Genomic DNA, 15,192 nt, shown 5'->3' with positions numbered 1-15,192 from the left:
TTAGCTAAGAAAAGTACAGTTGGAAAACGTTGATCAACATTTCAACAATAATATCCAGATTTGCATACTATCTAACAAAGTCAATATTTTAAATATAGAGATTAATTTTAAAGTTAAGGCAAGAAAATAGTATCTTTGTGGAAGTTATCTCATGATGCCCAAACATATCAATCAAGACAACTACATCTCAATCCTTAAATGGTCCTTTCATAAGCACCTACAGGGACAAGAAAGGAAAAGTGTCATCACATGAATTCTTATTATCTTTACATGCCTTGCAGGACATTTCAATCAACATCTTCGTTAAAAAAAAACACAAATGGTAGCAAAATGTATCAAATGGTTCTTTTTAGACTTTTGGCAGTTTAGGAGATGATATAATGATAATTAACTATGAATTGTTAGGTCATTCAAGTTCATAAGACTAACAGACACTGTTTACCTGTTTAAGATCATTGCTTTTCCTTTACACCTTTATGCCCTTGTTTGGGTAGTTCATAACTTAGATCCCCTTATGCCCTTGTTTGTTGGGAAATAGATAGATTTAGAAGGGAACCTTTAAATATCAAGTGGTAGAAGACATGAGTGAGCAAAGGAAGCTCAGTGAGTTCCTTTGACTGTTAGTTGTTCTGCTGCAACCTGTTGGAGTTATTTTGGTGGCAGCTAGTAGTTGTAGCTTAAGTACTTTTTGGGAGCATTTTGGAGCAGCAAACTAAATTTGCAAGACCAAATTTCTTTAGGATGGATGTTATTGAAGTTTGATTAAGACTAATTAGTGCATTACAGGTAGTGAGATTATCTTGGGCTGAACTAATTTGTTCAAGGCTGATTTAGTGGGTAGTTACTCATCCTCCACCAAGTGGTGGCAAACCCTCACTTACCCTAATTGTAGTAGTCATGACCACTCCAAGAAAAAGCGAGCCCTCTCGCTTTTGCTACATCAGGTTTTGGTGCCTCCCTTTCTTCGACACTATTCTACAAAAAGGTGAAATTCGTCATCCTTTCTTCGTCAGCCATGAGTTCACATGTGAACTGTCCTAGGTGATCCTTGATTGTAGCAGCAAAGGAACCTCCTTTATCCATCTGCAACGATCTATGCTTGGTTGTGTGTAGGAGAATTATAGTGTGTGTTTGTTGGTTCTCCTCTCTTCTTTGGATTGGAAGTCCATTAAAGGACACTACTGAAGGGGATAATAAGTGTTGGTTAATGGGATGTATTCAAAAGTGCAGCAGAGAATAGGGCAAGTGATGGTTAATGGATTGGTCTTATTTATGGAGTGGATGAATCTAAGCAGGGGTTGTGGTACCATTTTCTCTTATAAATCTGTGAATTGAAGGATAGAGGATGGTTAGGAGGGATAAGGGTGTATCGAAGGTGAATTTAAGGGTGTGTTGTTTAGCTAAAAGGGAGATTTGAGGAAGGGTAGGTTATAGGTATTGGGAGTTGAGAGTTAAGAAGATGGTGGGTTGATATTGCAGGTGAGGGGACTATGAGGATTACAAATATAATGGTTTTATATTAGAAGTTGAGTTGTGGAGTTGGTGGTAGCTTAAATGAAGAATACAATATTGATATGTATGGAGAATACTAGTCACCTTATTGGCTCTCTCTTTGTATTTGATGGTTTGATATGTTGTTATTTCATGTGGAGTAATTGCATTGTTAGATAGACTATTTTAACTATTTTTGTTGTATATCATATTATGATTCTGTTATCGTATTGAGGATGACTGTCAGATAAAAACCAAACCAAAATATAATGGGCATAACACAACATATTATAAGTTCATAACATTAGATAAATTACATCAAATAATGAATCATCAAGACAAAATTCTTCCAGATGATGACATATAGTCATAGGAACTCATAACAAATAGAGCCTTCGGCAAAATGGATGATCTAGACCAATTGTTATATATATATAGTTGTTCCTCTCACCTAATTGTTGACTGCACAAGCAAGAATGAGCTCGAGCTACCTATGAATCTATGATAGTCATTTTTGTGTGATGTGCACATGGAGCCACTCCCCACTCCCTATTGCAGCAATTGGAGTGCAAAGAATAACACCCATGACTGGGTCCAACCACTCATATTTGATTACAATAATAAATAGACAGTAGTTGGGTGATATTTTTGCAATACAGTATGTGTTCATGTTAGACTGCAATGCACGCATTCAAATATTAACTAATTGCATTAGTATGCCTTAATATTTTTAACCCATTCTACTTTTCCTATGCAATTTTCCTATAAGATTCCTCATCTCTTGCTACTCTAAGGTCATGAAGAGAGGTGTCTAGGTTGAGGTCAAACCTTGACAGGAAAATTGCTTTGAGGGCACTTTGTGCAATTCTGAGGCATTTGGGATTTCCTTGGAGTGCCAAGTCCAAAAGTTATGAAATAAGAAAATTAAAATACTGTGGGTCGCATGGGAAATCAGCTGATGGGCGAGGCTACTTGGGAGATTGAACTGGATATGTGCGACTGCTACCCCGAACTATTTGATAAGTCAAATTTCGAGGACAAATTTTTTTAAGGGGGGAGAATTGAAAGGACCCACGAGCGAAATAAAGGAATTTATTTACGAAAATGTCTAAGGTCACACAAGCGCTAATTAAAGGATTAACTTATAAAATATTCTACAAATTTTAAATTTTTTTTTAGAATTTTAATTGAACTTATAGGACATATTTTGAGGATATAGAACTATTAAGTTCGGGGAAAAATATATAATACTTAGTTAGGTTAGGAGTTGATCAACTTAATTAACTTAAGGTTAGGAATAAAAACCTAGGTATTTATATCTATACCTTTCGCCGATTCCTGAGGTTTTTGCCCGAAATCGCCGACACCCCCCTTGCGATTCACCTCCGTGCGGTGCTTCCCACCGTGCCCTAAGCTCAGGTCAGGCAACATCTCACGTCGCTGATCTTGTGGAGGGCATCCGAGGGAACGCCGGAACCTTCGACAACCTCATCGTTGACGCAAGAGCATTGGGCGAGGGCTTCCGACAGAGGCATAAAGCCTCTGAAAAGGCAAGTACTTCTCCTATGAACGTAGGGGATCTGTGAGGTATGGAATTGGAACCTAGGAGGTGTTGAAACGACTAATATGAGGTCCGATTGTTTGAAGTAGGTTGTGATTTGGTGTTGTTCCGTGAAGTTCTTGTTTTAACTTGAGGTTTCTGTGGTGTCTTTTTGGTGGGTGGGCTTCTTGAGATACTTATATTGGTTTTGTGAGCTTGTTAGACGATGGTTCGTTCGGGTTTTCCGCAAAGATTTGAGGTCTTGGATGTGCTTATCAACTGTTCGATGGATGGTGTGTGTCGCGAGTTTATTTATGGTGCTCTTCTTGCTCCATTGTGTGATTCCTACTTGTTTTCTTCAACCAATTTGGGTGTTGGGATCGGAATGAGTTACGTTCAGTCTTACCCGAGGTTTGTAGGGGAATGGGTTGTGATTCAGACTTCGGTGATGATTATGTTCTATTGCATGGTTTTATATCGGTTTTCAACAACAGATTTGGGGATTTGGCCGCTCGCGTTTTGGTATTTTAGTTTAGATCAGTTTTCTCTAATGGATTGAGTGTTGTATGCCTCAGGGGTTGGTTCTGGTATTACTAGCTAGCAATACTGTGTATTGTTCATTAATAATGGACGGAGAATTTTATTTCTTTTAGTTGTGAAATGAAAAGTTGATTGGTTTCAGCGCAAAGCTTCTTGATCGATTGTTTCGGATTCGTGATACTTTGATAGGTTCATGGCATTTGGTGTTGTCTTTACGCTTAAGGTGATATTTGGGGGTTTTGGTTTTTATCGATATTCTCAAGTCTTTTGCGATCACTGGTCTACTGTTGATTGGGAATGTTGTTGGTTCTCTTGTGAAACCGTGAGGGAATTTTTGTAGTGTCGTTGGTAATTCGTACTTGGATCTCCGTCATTAAGCTGTTCTCTGAATTGTGAAGGTTGTAATTAGCTTTCGATTACTTTGAATTGGGTTTTGTTATACTTCCCTGGTAAGCATGGTCTACAGTAATTGGTTGCGAGTTGTGCTTGGATTGGATTTGATATTTTCTTCATGAATCACAGTCTACTGAGAGAAGTGTTAAACTCTGATGTGTTCTATTCTATGTCTAGCGGTGGGATTTGGTGTGATTTCATTTGTGGTAGCTGCAGATTTGTGAATGATGTTCTATTTTTTTTTTTCTGGATGTTGTCGGGTTCATGAATGGGGTTGATGTGCTTTGGATGGGTTTTAGTTCGTGTTCATTGATTCTAGAAGATGTTTTATTTATGTTGATGCAGATTTAAATCACTTAATGTGTATTGTAGATATTCTTCCTTGTCATTTTACATGAATATGAAGACAGAATGAATAGATAAAGTTCTCTACTGTTCATGAATGACTAAAGAGTATATACTGAATGGATGAAACAGGTTATTGTTACTATGGATAGATCTTGTTTTCTTATGAAGTTAATAGGATCATATGTCGTAGCAGTACGGGATGGGTGACCCAGGATGAGCTCCGGGGAGGGCCCATCCAAACTTGACTGATAAATTGTATATGCTAGCTTCAGCTATATGACTGCATGCTCTCTAGGAGGTACCTCTAAGATCATAGGACTGTTGACTGGCTCTAACTGTGGTTACCGGATATGTGATATATTCACCCTAATTAGCTACATAGGATCATTTATGTATGGTATATTTTTCTTTGTTGTATCGTAATTGGGTGATGCTTGTATTTGGCTTCTAGTGACTAATTCTACTACTTTATGGATATCCGCTTATTCATATCGGATTTGTGTTTGCTGGGCCGTAGACTCATGATGTCTAGATTACAGGTGAGGATGGTTCTCAAGATATGATAGAAGGCCCTCGGACGGAATAGACGAGGAGGCGAGATGGATGCATGGTACTGTCCGCTGGTTTAGGGGTGCAGAGCATATTGGCTTCATTGCGGGAGATTATTCCTTTGATATTCGTAAGAGGGAGGTTTGGGGAACTTATTGTTCTTTATTCACTAAATCTTGATGTTACCGACATTTCCATAAATAAAGATAGTTATCCATGATGGGGATTGTACTACGACTTTCCACTTAGCGGTTGATGAGAGCGTAGTTTTAAAAAAAAACTGGAGAGTAAATTTGGGGATGTTTCAAAAATCATATTGGTTAAACTTGGATTAAAAATGTTGAGTATCGTTTCCAATCTAAGTTTAACTTTTGAAGAGCAACTTGGATTAATAATGTTAAGCATCGTTTGCAATCCAAGTTTAACTTCAGTAGAGCACATGGGTAGTTAGGTTAAGTTATGTGCTTGTACAAATTTTTGTACAGGGGAATTAGAATGGTATTCCGAGTAGCAACCAACAGCGGTAGGCCCAGAGGATGCTGGGTAGCTCTTCCACCCAATCGCCTCCAGCATGATCCAGCTTGACTTTCAACCCTCGCATTATCTCTATATTGGTAACCTTTGTCTACCCATTGCTTTGACGATAAGCTACAGATGTGAAGGCCTGGGTTATGCCAAATCCTTAACACCAGGCCTGGATCTTATAGCCTTGGAACTGTCTTTCGTTATCTGAAATCAACTTGTGCGCTATTCCAAATCGATAAAGGATGTTCTTCCATAAGAATTGAACTCTCTCCGTAATCTTGGATAGAGCTTCTGCTTCCACCCATTTAGAAAAGTAGTCCACTGCTACGAGCAAGAATCGTTTCTGACCTGATGTCATTGGAAATGATTCCGCAATATCCATGCCCCATTGGTTGAAGGGGCATGAGACTATTGAGGTTTTCAGCATGTGGGTCGATCGATGGGTCAGGTTCTGATGCTTCTGGCAAGATAAGAAAATATTCACCGGTCATTGAGCGTTTTTCTGCAGAGTAGGCCAGAAATACCCTGCCAACAATACTTTTCGAGTTAGCGTCCTTCCCCCTGCATGGTTACCGCAACATCCTCAATGTACTTCTTGCAAAGCATAATTCGCCTCTTCTATTCCTAAGCATTTAAGCAGCGGTCTAGAGAATACTCTCTTGTACAACTGGTCCCTGATCAGGGTATACACATGAGCTCTTTTCCTGATCAACTTGGCTTCTTCCGGATCAACAAGCAAGACACCTTGCTGAAGGTAAATGATCATCGAGACCCTCCAGTCGATCAACTCCTCAATATCGTTTTGCAGGTATATCTGAGCTATTAGGAAGGTTTGGGCTATCGACCTGTCCAGCACCCAAGTGGTTAAAGAGCTAGTCATTTTAGCTAGTTCGTCAGCCGTTCGGTTATCTGCTCGGGGAATCTTGGTCATCGTGACTTCCTTGAAATCCTCCTTCATCTTCTCATATGCTTCACGATATAACTGCAGCTTGTCACTGTAAACTTCGAAGTTGTCTGCTACTTGTTGAGCCACAAGTTGAGAATCTGAATAAACAACTACCCGAGCGGCTCCGACATGTCAAGCTGCTTGCAATCCTACCAATAATGCTTCGTATTCTGCCTCATTATTCATGGCTCTAAAATTTAACCTGACGGTCAGCTAAAGGATATCCTCTTGAGGGGATATCATAAGGATACCAACTCTACTTTCTTGTTGGGTGGACGATCCATCTACATAGACCTTCCAGATTTCTTCAAAATCTGTTTGATGGACTTCCGTCATAAAATCTGCTAGGGCCTGCGCATTAATTATCGTTCGAGGCTGGCACTATATGTCATACTCTCTCAACTTAGTGGCTCATTTGATGAGACGACCTATTACCACCACATTAGTAAGAGTCTTACCCATGGTGCTGTTGGTCAGGACTGTGATGGGGTGTGCCAGGAAATAGTGTCTTAAGCGGTGAGCCATGAGTACTAGTCTATAGATCAATTTTTCCAAGGTCGTGTATTGGGACTTGGCCCCTTTCAATAAGTGGCTGAAGAAGTACACTGGCTATTGTACATCGTCCTGCTCTTTTATCAACACCGCCCCCACGGCCTCAGGGGTGGCTAACAGATAAACCCAGAGCGACTCTCCAATAGTAGGTTTGAAAAGTGAGGGTAAGGTCTCCAGATGTTTTTTTAATTCCTCGAAGGCCTGGTTGCACTCTTCATCCCATTGAAACTTGGTTGCTCTCTTGAGCACTTTAAAGGACAGGGCTTTATCTGCAGACCGGGATATAATCTGGACAGTGTAGTTATTTTGCCCACCAACTTCTGAGCTTCCTTTAGATTATGAGGCACCTTCATATCTCGAAGTGCCCGGACCTTCTCCGAATTAGCTTCAATTCCTCGCTCAATAACAAGGTATCCCAAGAATTTCCCCCCTCGAGCTCCAAACAGGCATTTCAATGGATTCAACTTCAGCCCATACTACCGTAGTGTGTCGCAAGTTTCTTCTATGTTAGCAATCAAATTTATGGCCAAAGTGGATTTGATGAGGATGCTATCCACATAGACCTCTACATTCCGCCCTATTTGCTCCTGGAATATCTTATCCATCATCCTTTGATAGGTAGCTCTAGCATTCCTCAATCCCATAAAGCATGATTGTTAGAATGTATACTAAAAGTCTTGCTTTTTGTATGAATATTTATTTTGAAATGAGAATCAAATTGGTCAAATATCTACATTTATATGCTAAATGTAGTTGTCCATTTAATTTATATTGTAGATAACATGGTGTGTGGTGTCACACAAAAGATCATGTTATCAGTTCCTTATAAATTATAAATAGTAGCTCGCAACCAAGATGGATTGAGACAAACCATTGGAATGGTTGTAGTGTAATTTGACAATAGTTTATCTTGATTATAAAATTATACTAGTACACTATGTGTGTATTGAGCAGGACCATTTGAGGTTGTTCTTTTTATACTGACTGCAAAAAGGACACAATCTTTGTTATTATAGATGTGCGTACTCTTAATCCCGATATAATTGCAATCACATATACTTAGTATTTATTTCTTTAATTTATCAATGGGTGAGATTTATTTGTTAAATCAATAGGCCCGATAAGTTGGGAAATAATATTGTTTATATGGTGTGTTGTTGATTATAAAAGGAAATTGTACCCTATTTATTAGGATGGCGATGTCCCCTTGAGGAGCTCAGAAGGATTGTCATGTAAACCCTGTAGATGGACTTAGTTCCGATATGACAATGAAGTTGAGTGGTACTACTCTTGGAGCTAGATATTAATTAAGTGAGTTGTCAGTAACTCATTTAATTAATGGGCATTCGATATCTTAAACACAGGGAGATTAATGCACTCATGATAAGAAGGATTGGTGTGGTAGTTCAATAATAACTCTTTAGTGGTATGAGTTATTATTGATGAACTCGAGTTGGGTGTTCGGATCGAACACAGGAAGCTCAAGCTCATCAGGAGGCCAAAGTCAATTCCTCCTCTCGGTCCCTGCTGTAACCTCTATAAAACCTCGCATTCACCCATTTTGATTTTCCTTCCTACCCAAGTGAGGGGTCGGCCACATCCTTACTTGGTGTCTAAGCAAGGGGTCGGCCAAGCCTTGCTTGGTGCCCAAGATGTGCCCAAGATGTGGGTCGACCAAGCCATGCATGGTGCCCAAGCATGGGGCCGCCCATAATAGAAGAGAAAAGGAAGTTTTTATTTAAAACAAAATTTTGTTAAAATCTTTCCTTTTATAGCTTTCTACAAAAGATTAAAAGAGAGATTTTAATTTTGTTAAAATCTGTCCTTTTTGTAGATATCTACAATGGTTTAAAAGAAAGATTTTAATTTTGTTAAAATCTTTCCTTTTTGGTAACCAACCATTATAGGAATAAAAGGAAGATTTTGTTTAAAACAAAGTTTTGTTATAATCTTTCCTTTTATAGCTATTTACAATGGTTTAAAAGAGAGATTTTATTATTTTCTTTTTTGTAACCATCCACAATAGCAAATAAAAGGAAAATTTCATTTAAAACTTTCTTTTTTAGCCGCTAGCAAAGATTATAAAAGAGGAGAAGGTGCTCCCTAAGAACAAAACCTAAGCTCTCACTCTTTTATTCTCGTGTGTGGTTGGCCCTCTTCTATTATTTTCTTTCTCTTGAGGCCAGCGGCACCTTGCTTCAATCTTTGTGGTCGGCGGTGCTGGGAGGAGAAGAAGAAAAGGTTCGGGTGCTTTGTCTTGGTAGATCGTCGCCCACATGACGTGCAAGAGGAGGAGAGGAATACAGCAGAAGATCAAGAGGTCTTTGTCTATGAAGAAAGGTACAACTAGTTCTTTATTCCACAGCGAAACTAGTTTAGTTTTTCTTTGTATGGATCCTGAAATACCAACACAAGAGGCTATCGATTGTGTGCTTCAATTGAGTTCTCTATAGTTAAACCTAGGGTTTACTGTAAGGAGTTTAAATATTCAATTTCTTTGAAAGACTTTGTCTAGGAAGTGGTGGATGATCCCATAACCAAGAAGGTCGAGTGCCTCGCCAACGACCTGGAAGCCAATCCTTGAAATATATATTTAATCCACTTCTGTAATATGATTTAACTTCTGAAGAATACATGAGTTGAACTTGAATTAATAATGTTAAGTTTCGTTTGCAATCCAAGTTTAACTTTTGAAAAACACATGGATTGCTAGGAAAAGTTCTGTACTTGTATAAATTTTTTACAAGAGAAACAGAACGAAATTCCAAGTACCACCCAATAATGACGGTGTAACAGAAGGTACCATCTACCATAATAAAGATGACCTTGTCCTGATCTTCCTGTGCTAGAGGGATCTGGTGGTATCCTTGATAAGCATTGAGCATGTAAATCCTTTCACATCCCGTGGTTGAATCCACCATCTGATCAATTCTGGATAGCGAGTAGCAGTCCTTAGGGCTAGCGTAGTTGAGATCTCGGAAGTCGATGCAGAGTCTCCACTTATTGTTGGGTTTAGCTACCAGGATCATATTAGAGAGCTAAGATGGGAATTGTACCTCTCTAATGTGACCTACTTTCCTAAACTGATCCACCTCAATTCGGATGATCTTATTTTGCTCGACCGAGAAGTTCCTCTTCTTCTGCTTGACTAGTCAAGAATCAGACAGAAGGTGTAATTTGTGTTCAGCCACCTCGAGCTTGACCCTAGGTAGCTCTTTAGGTGACCAAGCAAAGACGTCCCTATTGCGAGTCAAGCATTGGACCAGGTCTGTCTTGACTTCGATAGGCAGGTTGCTTAATATGCGGGTGAGGCTCTCCGGGCGTTCGGGATAGAGCTGGACCTCCTCATAAGGGATGTGCTCCTCAGCTATAGGCAAAGACTCCTCTTGGATGACGTGGATCCTGTCATCTTGGGTTCTCTAAGCCTTGGGGGCCTCCACCTTCACCATGTTGATGTAACACCTGTGAAAGACCAATTGCTCACCTTTAACTTCCCTGACCTAGCCTTCCGCAGGGAATTTGATCTTCTAATGAAAGGTGAAGACTGCCACCTAGAACTCGTGCAGCGCCGATCTCCCCAAGATGGCGTTGTACGAGGACAGCGAATCCACCACTATGAAGGTGCTCCTCCACGTCCTCACCAAGGGCTTGCTACCCAAGGATATGGCTAGCTTGATCTGGCCCATGGGTCGTACTTCATTGTCGGTGAAACCGTATAATGAAGTAGCCACGGGTTGGAGTTCGCTAGCGTCGATTTGCATGCCCTCGAATGCACTCTTGAGCAGCACGTTGACAGAGGTTTTGGTATCAACAAAAACTTTGTCCATGCGACTGTTGGCAATGACGACTTTGATTATTAGGGCATCATCATGAGGAATCTCCAGCCCCTTCCAGCCCCTCCAGGTCTTGCGGCCCAAAGCTGATGATGCGGCAGCTTGCTCTTGGCTGCATCCCACAACATGTATCTCAGGGCGACACTCATGGGATTTCCGAGCCCTAGCGGAATCTTCATCTATGGGCCCTCCAGAGATCATACAAATCTCGCGGATGGCCACGTTTCCCCTGTGTTCCTCCTCAGCGGCTTCCTTTTGCTCTCTACCCCGACCTGGCTGCTGGCTTCCCTAACCTACATTTTCGAGTTGAGGCCTACCTGCCTGGCCTGCTATCACAGCAGGCTGGTTAGCAAATGATCTTTGAAGCTTGGGCATAATCTCGAGTGGAGGTAGGGCAAGTTCGGCTACGCGCTGAGAGTCACGAGAGAACTGAACGTAATTTCTAGTGGAATGAGTGTGGGACTGGTGGTAAGTGCAATAGCGGGGCTCCCACTGACCGAGCCTTGGGGTTTGGACAGTTGCCACACATTGGGTCGGCCTGGGATCCTGACCAAGAGGAAATGGTGGTCGGGCATCCTGGGCGCGTGGAAGAGGCTGAGCTGGTGGTTGGGGTGGCCTCTTATCCAATTTATTGGCGGGAACATGCGCTTTGTCTGCCTTCCGCCTAGCCACCTGGGCTTCTTTCATGTTGATGTAGCTAGCAGTCTTTCCCAACATCTCATCGAAGTTCTTTATGGGCTCTCGGATAAGGGCTCGGAAGAACTCCCCTTTTATCAGTTCATGAGAGAAAGTGCTCATCAATACTTCAAAGGTAGCGGACGGGACATCCTGGGCTACCTGGTTGAACCGCTTGATATAGCTACTCAAGGGCTTGGCAGACCCTTGCTTAAGGGCAAAGAGATAGTGGTCTGTCTTTTGATACTTCCTGCTACTAGCGAAGTGGCGCAAGAAGATGGTCTTGAAATCATGGAAACAGGTGATGGACCCGTTCAGTAATCCATCGAACCATTTCTGTGTCGAGCCAGATATAGTATTCAAGAACACTCGGCACTTAATGGTGTCGCTATATTGGTGCAACAGCGCAGCGTTCCGGAACTTCCGAAGATGTACCGCAGTATTCCAGCCAGACAGCGTCGCTCGCATCATGGCCTCTTTGAACAATTCGTACTCCCCTACCGTCATGGTCACATTGATTTGTCCTGTATCCTCCATCTTCAGCTCCAGAACAAGTAAAGAAAGTTCCCATGGATAATGCCAAATTGATCCTGTCCGGAATCTAAGTCAGATGAAGGTCGAATGAGCTGTTGCTCGCATTGACAGAGGGGTGACTGGGACACCGTTCTAGTATACACCTATAAGAATGGACCCCCATGTGGTGTTGACGGACGAGGATGACTAAACTGGTGGTACTTGGACTTTACGCACACTCAAACAAGCACACGAAACGTTAGAGGCCAAAAACCAGGGGAAAAGTCCTTGGAGCAGGCCCTCTGACGCTCAAGTCAGGTACTTTTTCCCCAGAAGAACAGTGTACGAAGGAGAAAGAAAAGTAGAAGACAAGTGTGAATGTGTGAGAGAGTGTACCTGCGCAAGGGAGAGGACCTCCCTTTTTATATGACAGTGCATATCTCTGTTAACCGATGTTAGAGAATGTCGGGTGTTAGGACCTGTCTGATGATGGAGGACACGTGGCATCCTCCTGTGGACTGAAGGAATGTTCCATTCACAAATGACCACCGACCGTTGGAATATTCCCTAACACTCAACAGTTATTCTCTGACAAGTGTTACGATTCCCTGATCTTGTTGTCGTGTAGCACCTTCTATCCCGACCTTCTATCCTGATCGGGTGTGAATAGGGCAGCTCAGGATGATCTGTCGGGTATAACACCTGACCTAAACCTTGAGGGGCCGGGAGATATGGTGAGATCGTCCAAGAGTCGATCGGGAGTTGGCTGACCGAGAGTTAACTTGCTGAGAGAACTAGGCCTGGACATAATCGAGCCGTGAGAACCCCGACCAGTCAGATCCGGGTCAGATATTACCCTGACTGCCTCCCATGTCTTAGACCAGGATGTCTCAGCTAACATAAAATATCAAATATATAAAATTAGACATAATTAAATTTGTTTAGGAAAAATAAATTTAATTTGATGAGGAATTAAAAGGGAAATAAGTTTATATGGATTAATAGAATTTATTTGAATTTTTTCTGAATTTTATAGATTTTTTTTTATATTTTATGAGGATAAAAAGATTATGAAAAGCATGTTTAAAAATACCTATTTGTGAGCGAAGTTGATTGAATATAAAATTAGGTTTCAATTATCAAAATCTAGATTTGCTTTCCGCGAACAGTAGCTGCCGCTACTTTTCATCGCTTTCATGAAACACGGACGAGCGACGTTGATGCGCTGCCCGCCACCGCTGCTGCATGCCGACAGTTGCCCAGTCGAAACTCCACCACCGCCGACGCGATGCTTTCATGACCATCTCCCTTCGTCAATCCAGCCACATGGGTGTCGGATTTCCCTCTCCTCCCCAAGAGTCGCCGTTCCTACCACGCCCACCGACGTGCACAAGGCATTGTTCGTTCATTGCACGTGATCAGCCGACGCTGCATCGCTGTCTCCACAGCCACCATGACGACTTGCCGGAGGCCCTCCTCGAAGCCTATATAGGTCCAGACTCTGACCGTGGCTGAAGAAAAGAAACTCCCGTGAGACCCACCCTTGCTCGGGACTTTATTGGTATTCCTTGCATTTTTTCCTCTCCCATTTTTCAATCATCGGCCACCACCCTTTGAGTTGCTAACGCTGCACCTTATCTCTTTTCTCCCTTTCCTCGTGTACATCGACGCCGTCGCCACCCTGTCACAATCCCTCTTGCCGTGAAGACTCCACCGCCATAGCACCTTCGACCATTGCCGCCTTCCTCATCCTTCCGCGTGGAGAAGAAGGAAGCGAAATGAAAGGTAACAACGTGAGTTAATTAAGGTAAAGATGTAATTAATGTAATTATACATTGATTAAAGTTTATGGATTAACTAGTGGATTAAGAAATTTCCAAAACAGTGGTTTTAATTAAAATTAGAACTTCATGTTAATGATTTTGATTTAATTAGATTAATTATAAATTTATGTAGGATTAATTGAAGGTTTGGTTTAAATGAATTATTTATAATTTAGTTATGAGTTACGTACTTACATGATGAACTAATTGGATTGATTAGAAGGATTAAATGGTTGATTAGTGAGATTAATAGATGGATTAGATATTTAATACATAATTGATTAATTGAGGTTACTTGATTAAATTAACATAGTAATGCTTAATGGATTAAGGAATAGATTGATGAATTAATTAATTAATGGATTGTTTAATTAATTAGTAGATGATTGATTAGTAAATATGTTGATTAATGGATTAATTCGTGGTATACCTTAAATGTAGATTCGAGCTAGAGATATGATCTTTGATTTAGGACATCCAAGGACGTTTTATGTTGAGAGGTGAGTAGTTCTTGATTGTCTTCTTTAGATTTTTGATCTTAGTGCATGATTATATCTGTTTATATATTGATTAGGTAGTATTTATTTATTTATTTTGACTCTATTCATATTATCTCTTGAGTTTGACCTTGTATTTTTGACCTTAGAGATGATCCATTTTTATATCTATGTAGTCTCATAATTTTTCATGCTTGATTTTTATATATGTATGATATCATCATACCATAGTGTAGGATGTTGAGTATCCTGCTAGACTCTTAGTTGATGATTTGAACTTACGCTTATTGTTAGCCAGATTATACACTATAATATAGGATTTCAAGTACCCTATTAGACCTTTGTTTGTTGTTTAAGCTCATGCCTATACTTTAGTGAGGTTAGACTGAAGGGTGATTTAGAGTGTTATATTGGATGTAATTATTTTTTTTGCTTATCGTTACGTTATTATATCATGATGACCATTGTCTCCTATTTGTGGTTGAGAGAGTTTTTATTGACTATTGGTATATCTTATCGACCATTATCTCTCATTCGTGATTGAGAGAGTTATCAGCAATCATGATACATAGTCCACAGTCAAGAGACCATCTATGGTAGTGTGTTGTTGCCCATAGTCGATAGTTAGATAATTACATGTCCTATTTGCCCACTAGACCAGATAGTGTTAGAGTGTATACTAAAAGCCTAGCTTTTGTAAACATTTATTTTGAAATAAAGAATCACATTGGTCAAAAATGTCTACATTTATGCTAAGTGTAGTTGTTAAATTAATTTATATTGTAGATAACATGGTATGTGGTGTCATACACAGAAGATCATGTTATCGGTTCTTTATAAATTATAAAAAGTAGCTCGTGACTAAGATGGAAAGAAACAAACCATTGGAATAGTCGTAGTGTAATTAGGTGTTAGTTTATCTTGACTGATAAATTACACTAGTACACTTTGAGTGTATTGAGCAGTA

The sequence above is a fragment of the Zingiber officinale genome, chromosome 8B (assembly GCF_018446385.1).
Source record: "Zingiber officinale cultivar Zhangliang chromosome 8B, Zo_v1.1, whole genome shotgun sequence".
Lineage (NCBI taxonomy): Eukaryota > Viridiplantae > Streptophyta > Magnoliopsida > Zingiberales > Zingiberaceae > Zingiber > Zingiber officinale.
This window is presented reverse-complemented; position numbering follows the sequence as displayed.